The sequence below is a fragment of the Durio zibethinus genome, chromosome 2 (genome assembly GCF_047325235.1).
Source record: "Durio zibethinus cultivar Kanyao isolate XHJ-2024 chromosome 2, ASM4732523v1, whole genome shotgun sequence".
NCBI classification, from domain to species: domain Eukaryota; kingdom Viridiplantae; phylum Streptophyta; class Magnoliopsida; order Malvales; family Malvaceae; genus Durio; species Durio zibethinus.
Window position 1 is genome coordinate 31,158,592 of NC_143163.1, and position 9,835 is coordinate 31,168,426.

The 9,835-nt window shown below is 29.0% G+C and overlaps 1 pseudogene; it reads left to right on the forward strand.

Annotated features, from left to right (window-relative positions):
- Positions 1–6,588: 6,588 nt before the first annotated feature.
- Positions 6,589–9,835, forward strand: LOC149520126 (uncharacterized; annotated as a pseudogene).

Here is a 9,835-nt window from a genome sequence, read left to right on the forward strand (position 1 = left end):
AAAAAAAAACACCTTCAATTTTTTGTAAAGGAATATTCAAGGCATTTTCTGGGCAAAAACATCGTGAATATTCCAAAAAAAAAAAACTGAGATTATTGAAGGTATTTTTGACAGAAAATACCTTGAATAAACCCCTCTAAATGAATAAGTTATAGATCATTGAGGGCATTTTTTGCAAAAAATGCCTTGAATAATCCATAAATTATTCAAGGCATTTTTAGTCACGTAAGGGATTATTCAAGGCATTTTTTTGCTAAAAATGCATTCAATAATCCATTATAAAAATTGAAAGGGATTATTCAAGGCGTTAATAACCCCCAAAAAATGGGAAGGGATTATTGAAGGCATTTTGGCTAAAAACACTTTCAATAATCTCATCTAAAAAATTGAAGGGGATTATTGCCAAAAACGCCTTTAGTAATCCACTTATAAAAATTTAAAGGGATTATTGAAGGCATTTGTAGCCAGAAACGCCTTCAATTTGAGCCATTTAAACTGACTAAAAAGTGGGAAAATAGCCGTTACCATTTTGAAAAGCATGTTTGAAAATGAATGAAAGTTAGTTGTAGGCTTATGCTCAGAAAACATTTGGTTTATATATGTGATACTATGAATTACATTTTGAAATTTACATTACGAACATTGTAGTATTTCAATAAATTGACCATACATCCAAATTTTTAAATGATAATGTTACCATATAAATATACTTTTTTCAAATAATCGCACTTAATATATGTGTATTCATATAAGCTGCCAATTGATATAAAACAAATATATATCAATAATATTAAACCAATAGCCCAATCTAGAAACTTATATTTTCCATGCAACATGGCATGTTAAAAACATTATAAAAAATGAAATGCATATATTTACACCCAACCAACAATTTCCAACCTCAAGGTGTAGCGAACGATAATACATACTCAAACCACTTTTTACAAACTTCATCAAGTTTGTCTATCATGAAGCTTCCTTTACTCTCTCACTATAAAAAAAATAAGAAGTTAATGTTAATAAACGAGAACATAATTTACTTTTTTTTGGGAAGATATTATGATTGTATGAATTTAATACTAAACTTAAATGGTGTGGTCATAAAATCATATAAAACTATCTCCCTCATAAAACGAAGGACATAATATCCACATTTAGTATATCCCGGTTGACGAGGTACTTGAAAAATAAATTTAGTAAGTTTAAGAAACATTTATCTAAACAAATTCAACATAAAAGAATAAATTTCACATGTATTGGTAATGACACCCAATTTATCTTTGGTTTCTTTTCAACTACAAACATTCCCCTAAATTGAAAAGAAAAAAAGTACTTAATACAAAAATAAAAGTAATTATGAAGAAATAGAAGATAATATAATAAGATGTAATACCTCTTTATAAAATTTTGAATATCGAGGTTAGGCTTCGTAATTGTTTGAGCGGAATTAAATAAATATAGCGTAAAAGAATTGGTATCAATCACAATAAGCTACCAATGATAACTATAAAATAATAAGAATGATATACTCAGATTATGCATCAATTAAGATTCGAGTAAGGTTGAAATAATTATTTGTATGAAGATAACTTACGTAGCACTATATAGGACCAAAAAATAATTAGCCCATTTTTTATGCATTGACTCACATGATGACCACAAAACATGATAGTGCCACTCTGTGCACTAATAAAATTTAGGTAAATGAATATGAATCTATTGGTCATTTGTCTTGCCTTGATCTCTCTATACAGGAAACTGCATGACAAAAATCAATAATACTAGTTAGTAATATACTGTAATATAGATTAATACATATTGACTTTTTATATTTAAATTTATAAGCTAACCTCATATAGGCAACAATATCAAAAGTTGATATTTCATCCAAGGTACAAAATTCCTTAATCTTAGGCCTCCCAATGTAAGAAACTAATGGATGATCAAATATCCCATCCTTAAACTCAATGGTAATGTGGTTTCCTTCAGATAAATGATTAAATGCATAATTAGATAACACATCAATGACAACCTGAGTAAGGGTCATCCTTTAAGTCTCAACATCCTGCTATAATATATAATAAAAATATAAGTATTAAAATAAAATCAATAAATATAATAAACAAATAAATATTAAGTGAATAAATAAAATCATACTTCATGACTAGTACCGGAGGTTGGGTTTCTTACTTGACTGGCAATATAATCTTGTCCTAGCTGAATGATGCTATCCGATTGGCCTACAGGCATGTTATGCTGTATTGTTGCCAACATTGCCTTCAAAGCTGCGAGTCATTGTTGTTGATCATTCAAGTGTTTCTCTTGGTCATCAAGTATTTGCTATTGTTGCTTAATGATTGCTTTATATTGTTTATTCGTCATTTGAGGGGTTTTGGGTTGATTATTGAAGAACTTTGATGGCAACACAAATCTACCTACCCTACAAACTCGACCATGTATTTCTTTCGCTTCTAATGCTAAAGACAAGGGATACTCGTCATAGTAGTTTACCAGTTCACCGAATTTAATTTTAGTAGCAAAATCATCCTGAAAGATAATAATAAGATGGGCCTTAACAATAAATTTATACAAATAAAGAGTCATGAATACAAGCACAAAGCCAATCATACGTGATATAATAAGCAATTATATATACAATCTTTTTAGCTATTTCTTTGGTTGTTTCATCTACAAATGATCTATCCTTTCACATATGTCTTTGTTTTCACATATCTCATATAGAAACTTTGATGCTAGAGCTAGATGATTCCTAATAAATTAACGCTATATAAGAATCAGAATCTATTAAAAAAATGTTCATCAATATTCATTTATGAGTATAAAACAAGTGTGTGAATACTTACAAGCTCATACTTGACATTTGCATAACCCTTTTCTCAATGTGCGATGTTGATATACTTGTTTGGCCCGAATGTTTTTTTGTTGTTCTTTGATTTTCTAGAAAAGAAAGAAATTACGTAAATCACATATTAAGATATCGAATATATTACATAAAATCTTATAAACAATTTTTGGTAATGGATATGTGTACCAAGAATTCTTCTGATAGCTGATCTTGAACAAAATTCGTCCAATCTTGATAACTTATAACATTTGCATATGACAAACGTGGAACAACCAAGATATCACTATGATCAGTGAACGGTAAAATTTATCAGGTTGTCAATTTTCTTTTAAAGTCTTTGAATGTTTTCCTAGCCAATTGCAACATAAGCTTTTTACACTCAATTGGTATGTCTAACCATTCATAATAAATTTAACACAATTAGTATGAATACATTGAATTTCAATTAAATGATCATCTGACAAATTTTATGAAATAGTTGAATAAACATACCATAATCGACTCCCATATATGATATTTTAGATCATTAAGAACTTGTTTTCAATTATGGTATGTAATAAAAATGCTACTACGGATGATCGCTCCAATATGATTAGCCAACTTGGCAGCTCCATCAAACATAGGTTGCCCACTTTGATTGAAGTCGACATGAATTTTTGTGTCAGTCACTTGAATTTGTTTATTTCATCCCCTTGCTTTTATTTTTCACTATAGGTGTATCTTCTTTATGTTAAATAGTAAGAGAAGCATGTAGCTCGGATTCCATAATACTTGTGATTTTGATTATAATTATACAAAATAAACTAAACTATCTCTCTAAATTTCACATAATACGTAATAATCACACTACAGTTAGTGCATAAATATATGTAAAATATCCTCAAACCAATAACGTTTTATGAGTACAAGCCATACTATGATTCCGACCTTAAATAAGAGTTCCATGCAAAACAAATGATGAGTAAAAAAATACACATAATTTTCATAATACCATTTAGCAAACCACAATATTTAAACCAAACTACAAAGAAATACCTTACATGCAATGAAGGAGATTGGACAACAAAGGTGATGGTGGAATGAATAAAAAATATATATATAGTAAGAAACGAAAAAAATACCTATATCAAAGAATATAAATAATACAAAAAATAAATAAAATAAGGACATATTGATAAAAAGATAGGTGCAACAGCATTTAATCATTGAAGGTCGATAGTAATGAAAACGGATGAAAAAAGCAAAAAGCAAACTAAATAGGTTTAGGGCTTTTTGTTTGGTTGCAATGCAGTTTTTAATTGTTCTTTGTAATAGTAGTTTAGGATTCTAAAGTTCAAGACAGAGGAATGAATTTTAAAAATGATCAGTAAAAGTATTTTACCAAAAAAATGCCTTTAATTTTTTGAAAGAGAATGCATTTTTTGGGCAAAAACATCTTGAATAATCTTAATAAAAAAACTGCAAATAATTGAAGGTATTTTTGGAAGAAAATGCCTCGAATAATCCCTTTTAAAAAATTAGAGGGGATTATTAAATATATTTTTGGTTAAAAACACCTTTAATAATCCAAGAATTATTCAAGGCATTTTTGGCTAGAAATGCCTTCAATAACCCCATTCAATATTTTATTAGGGATTATTCAAGACGTTATCTAAACAAAAATGCGTTCAATAATCTCTTCATAAATGCCTTAAGGTGATTATTTAAGGCGTTTTTGGTCATAAACGCCTTGACTAACTCCAAAGGATTATTCGAGGCATTTTATCACAAAAATGCCTTGAATGATCCTAAAAAAGAGGAAAAAGATTATTGAAGGCATTTTTGATAGAAAATACCTCGAGTAATCCCCTCTAAAAAATTGAAGGAGATTATTGAAGGTATTTTTGGCTAAAAACACCTTCAATAATCCAAGAATTATTCAAGACATTTTTGGCTAGAAATGCCTTCAATAACTCCATTCAATATTTTGTTAAGGATTATTGAAGGTATTTTCTGGGCAAAAATGCCTTCAATAATCTCCTTGTAAATGCCTGAAGGAAATTATTCAAGGCGTTTTTTGTCATAAATGCCTTGACTAACCCCAATGGATTATTCAAAGCACTTTATCACAAAAATGCCTTAAATGATCCCAAAAAATGAGAGGGGATTATTGAAGGTATTTTTCGTATAAAACACCTCGAATAATCCTCTTAAAAAAATTGAAAAGGATTATTAAAGGCGTTTTTAACCAACAACGTCTTCAATAATCTAGGAATTATTCAAAGTATTTTTGGCCAGAAATGCCTTTAATAACCCTATTCAATATTTTGTTGGGGATTATTCAAGGTATTTTTTGGGCAAAAACGCATTGAATAGTCTTATCATAAATGCCTTTAGGGGATTATTCAAGGTATTTTATCACAAAAATGCCTTGAATTATCTTAAAAAAAAATGAAAGAGGATTATTGAAGGCATTTTTAACGAAAAATACCTTGAATAATCCCCTCTAAAAAATTGGAAAGGATTATTTAAAGTATTTTTGACCAAAAACGCCTTGAATAATCTACTCATAAAAAATATAAGGGGATTCAATTTTTTTGTAAAAGATTATTCAAGGCATTTTTCTTGCTAAAATGCCTTGATTAATCCCTTCATAAAAAATGAACGAGATTAGTGAAGGTATTTTTGACAAAAAACGCCTTCAATAATCTCGTATAAAATTTTTTTTAGAGATTATTCAAAGTATTTTTAGCAAAAAAAAGCTTTCAATAATCCTGTCATAAAAATTGAAGGAGATTATTCAAGGCATTGTTGGCCATAAACGCCTTGAATAATCAGATGCCAAGATTTTTTAAAGATTATTTAAGGCATTTAATGGCAAAAAATGCCTTCAATAATTCACCGTCCTTACCTTATGCTCCTATGTCTTTGGAATGAAAACTTTTTAAAAAATCTAAACTTATTAAAACAAAAGTAGTGAAAATTTTGTTCACACCATATTTACCTCATCTTTAGTCTTTACCTCACTTGAAGCTTATCTTGTCTCACTCTCCCTCACCTTCGATCTTTTTAACTTTATAGCCCAAATCCTTGTTTAAATTTTTTTTACAAGCTACCCAAATTTTGTCCTTTTACAATTTTGAGTTATTTCAAATATTCTTACTTTTGTTTTGAGCTTTTTTTCTTCTATCCTCTACCTCTCTTTTACTTATTCAACTAAAACTGATCTTGGTTATGCTTCTTCTAAAAATCCATAAATTTAATTATAAAAGTATGTCTGAAATATTATTCTTAATGAAAATGTGACATTATGCTTATGTAGTCAAATTTTATTTAATGCTTAAATTAAATGCTGTTGTTTTAATTTAAGTTTTTAAATTAAATATCATTTTATTTCTAGGGCAAATGATCTGACATTCTATGGATAAGGCATGGATAAATCTCAAATGAATAATACATAAAAAGGTCACTAGTTTTTTAAACTTTGCCTTTGCAATATCATTTGAAGATGAAAAATTTTGGTGTCTTTGTGTTAAATGTGATGTGTCAACACATTTAAAGTTTATAGGAAAGATGCATTTGATCACATAATATGTAATGGTTTTCTCAAAAGATATGTTCGATGGGTATTTCATAGAGAAGTCTTGGATGCATGTTTACCTACTAAAACAACTACTGATGAAAAAAAATGGGTAGGTCCTGACATTCATGATTTATTACATGATATAATGATTGAAAAAGCTATGAATGTTGATGTGGGTAACATACAAGCTGGAGATACTAGTGGGGAGCAACACCATGGTCATATAATTGATAATGACAAGTTTTATGGTTTACTTAAAGATGTAATGGGAAACTTTATCCAAATTGCAAAAACTTTACAAAGTTTTCCCTTGTAATCTATTTGTTCCACATTAAGTATTTTAATGGTTGGATAAATAAAATTTTCAATACATTGTTAGAGGTTTTGAAACTTGCTCTACCAGAGGGTAATACACTGCTAGGGTCTTATCAAGAATTAAAAAAATGATTTTTGCCCTAAATTTAGGATATGAAAAAAATTCATGCTTGTCCCAATGATTGAATGTTGTTTTAGAAGAATAAGACAAATGAAGAAATATTTCAAAATATGATGCTTCTAGGTGGAAAGAGAGCTTGAATGATGTAGAAAGTGATCTCTAAGATATAGTGTTAGAAAAAAAAAAGCTGTTAAGATTTTACGTTGGTTTCCTTTAATTCCAAGACTATAAAGGTTATTCTTGTCTTCAAAATTTACTTCTTTGATGACTTAGCATGAATATGAGCGTACTATGGATGGACATGTAAGGCATCCTATAAATTTTCTAGCTTGAAAAAAATTACATTCTTGATATCTTAAGTTTTCCTTTAACCCTCGTAATATTCACTTGAGATTGGCTTTTGATGGCTTTAACCCTTTCAAAACTATGAGTGTGACACATAGCACTTGGCATGTGATATTAATACCTTATAACTTGCCTCCATAGATGTGTATGAAATAGCCAAACTTTATTCTTTCCCTACTTATTCCTAATCCAAAAGGTCCTGAAAACAATATAGATATATACCTATAACCTTTGGTAAAAGAGTTGTAGGAACATTAGGAAGTTTGTGTTTAGACTTTTGATGCCTTAAAAAATTGAAACTTTCAATTATGTGCAGCATTAATTTGAATCATTAATGACATTCCTGCATATGCTAATTTGTTTGGGTGAAGTATTAAGGGAGAGTATGCATGTCCTTGCTGTGAACTTGATACTACATCTAAGTGGTTACAACATGGTAGAAAGTATTATTACATGTGCCATTGTAGGTGGTTGCAACCTAATCATAAGTTTCGGATGATAAAAAATCACTTGATAGGACTCAAGAATTTAAAAGTGCTCATTTACCACCATCCGAGAGTGAAGTTTGAGATAGTCAAAACAATGGAATGGAAATGAAGATGGGCCATGGAAGAAAAATAGTATTTTGTTCACATTACCTTATTAGGAACATCTTCTATTATGTCACAATCTTGATGTGATACATATAAAAAATAATATTTGTGATAACATTCTTGGTATATTTATTGGGCAAGAAGTAAAGTCAAAGGATAACTACAAAGCACGACTTGAACTTGTAGAAATGGGTATAAGGAGTCTTCTTCATCCAAAGACTTGTCTTGACACTAACACCCAATGCTTGCTTCAAGCTTCATATCAAATGAGCTTAATTAAAAAAAAATTCTTTTTTAAAAATTCTCAAGAAAATGAAAACTTCAGATGAATATTCTTCAAATATCTCATGTTATGTGTAACTTAAACAATGAAAGCTAATAAGGCTCAAAAGTTATAATTGTCATTTCTTAATGCAAGAGTTTCTTCCTATAGCAATACGATAGTTTTTACCTGATAAGGTGTGTTTAGTTCTTATTGATTTGTGTACCTTTTTTAAAAAACTTTATTCTAAAGTTTTCGAAGAACATAAGCTTGAATTACTTGAGTCTCGAACTGTATCAATTTTATGTGAAATGGAGAAGATTTTTCCTCCTTCCTTTTTCACAATAATGGTACATTTAGTTATCCATTTGGCAAATGAAGCAAAAATTGTCGATCCAGTCATTTATGGGTAGATGTATCCTATTGAGAGGTATATCTTAAAGTATTATAGATTTTTTTACTTAAATTTCAACTAGGATGTTTGCTAATAATCTTTTCTATTGAACTTCTATTTATATAGGTTTCTTCTTACTCTTAAATCATATGTGCACAATAAAGCTTATCCTAAATGTTTAATTGTAGAAGGGTACTTAGCAAATGAATGCATAACTTTTTGTTCATGAAAATTTGATGGGATAGAAACTATTTTTAATTGACCCATCCAAAATAAAGACAAGAATCCTTTTGTAGAGGAAATAAATCCATTCTTTCTACTATAGAAAGACTGTTGGGAACATTAAAACATAAAAGTTTTAATGTTAACAAGCATGAAAGGATCTCACAAATTGTACTTGATGCTATAACTTTGGTTCAAGTACATCGATATGTCTTATTTAATTTTGCTAAAGTTGCTTCTTTTATAAAGTAAGATTATTTATTTACATGCATATTATACTTGACAATTTTTTTTATAGTATATTATATAGTCTTCTAAGAATTTTTTTCATGTAAAAACTATGAGCAATTTATTAAAAGGTGTAATCGGTCTCCTTGACTTATGCCATATTATATACAAAAGTTACAAAGTGAAACTTTTCATGATTAGTTTCATGATCATGTACGTTGCATATCATGGTTTAAAATATGTAATTAAAGTTTTTATAGTTGGATTATTATTTTAACCAAATATAAAAGTGGATAGGCTGGCAATTTAGATCAACAAGGAAATGTAAACATCACAGATCAACTTAAATGGCTTGCTCATGGTCTAACTGATACTATTAGGAAATACACTGGCTATATCGTTAATGATTTTAGATTTCATACAAAGGCACATAAGAGATACTTGAAAACTCAAAATAGTAGGGTTGTTGTAACAACCAAGATAATGAGTTATGCAAGTACAAGAGATGCACAACCTATTGAAAAAGAAGTTAACTATTATGGGGTTTTAAAAGACATCATTCAGTTGAATTATACTTATAGAATGAAAGTTATGTTATTTAAATGTCATTAGATTGATATAAATAGAGGTTGCAAGAAGGATAAATTTGGTTTTACTCTTGTGAAATTTTCACATCTAGCTCATCGTGGAACTAATTTGGTTCGTGATCCTTTTATCTTAGCATTACAAGCTAAGAAAGCTTTTTATGTGAAGGATGAAAGACCTAATGGTTGGGTTCTTGTTAAGCATGTAAAACTTAGAGATGTATTTGATATGGGTGATGAATCATCCTTATATAGAGAGCAAGAAAATAGAGAAATTCATATTGAATTTGATGACACACATGGTACTTCAAATTATATTAGAAGTGAAGTTGATGATGAATGA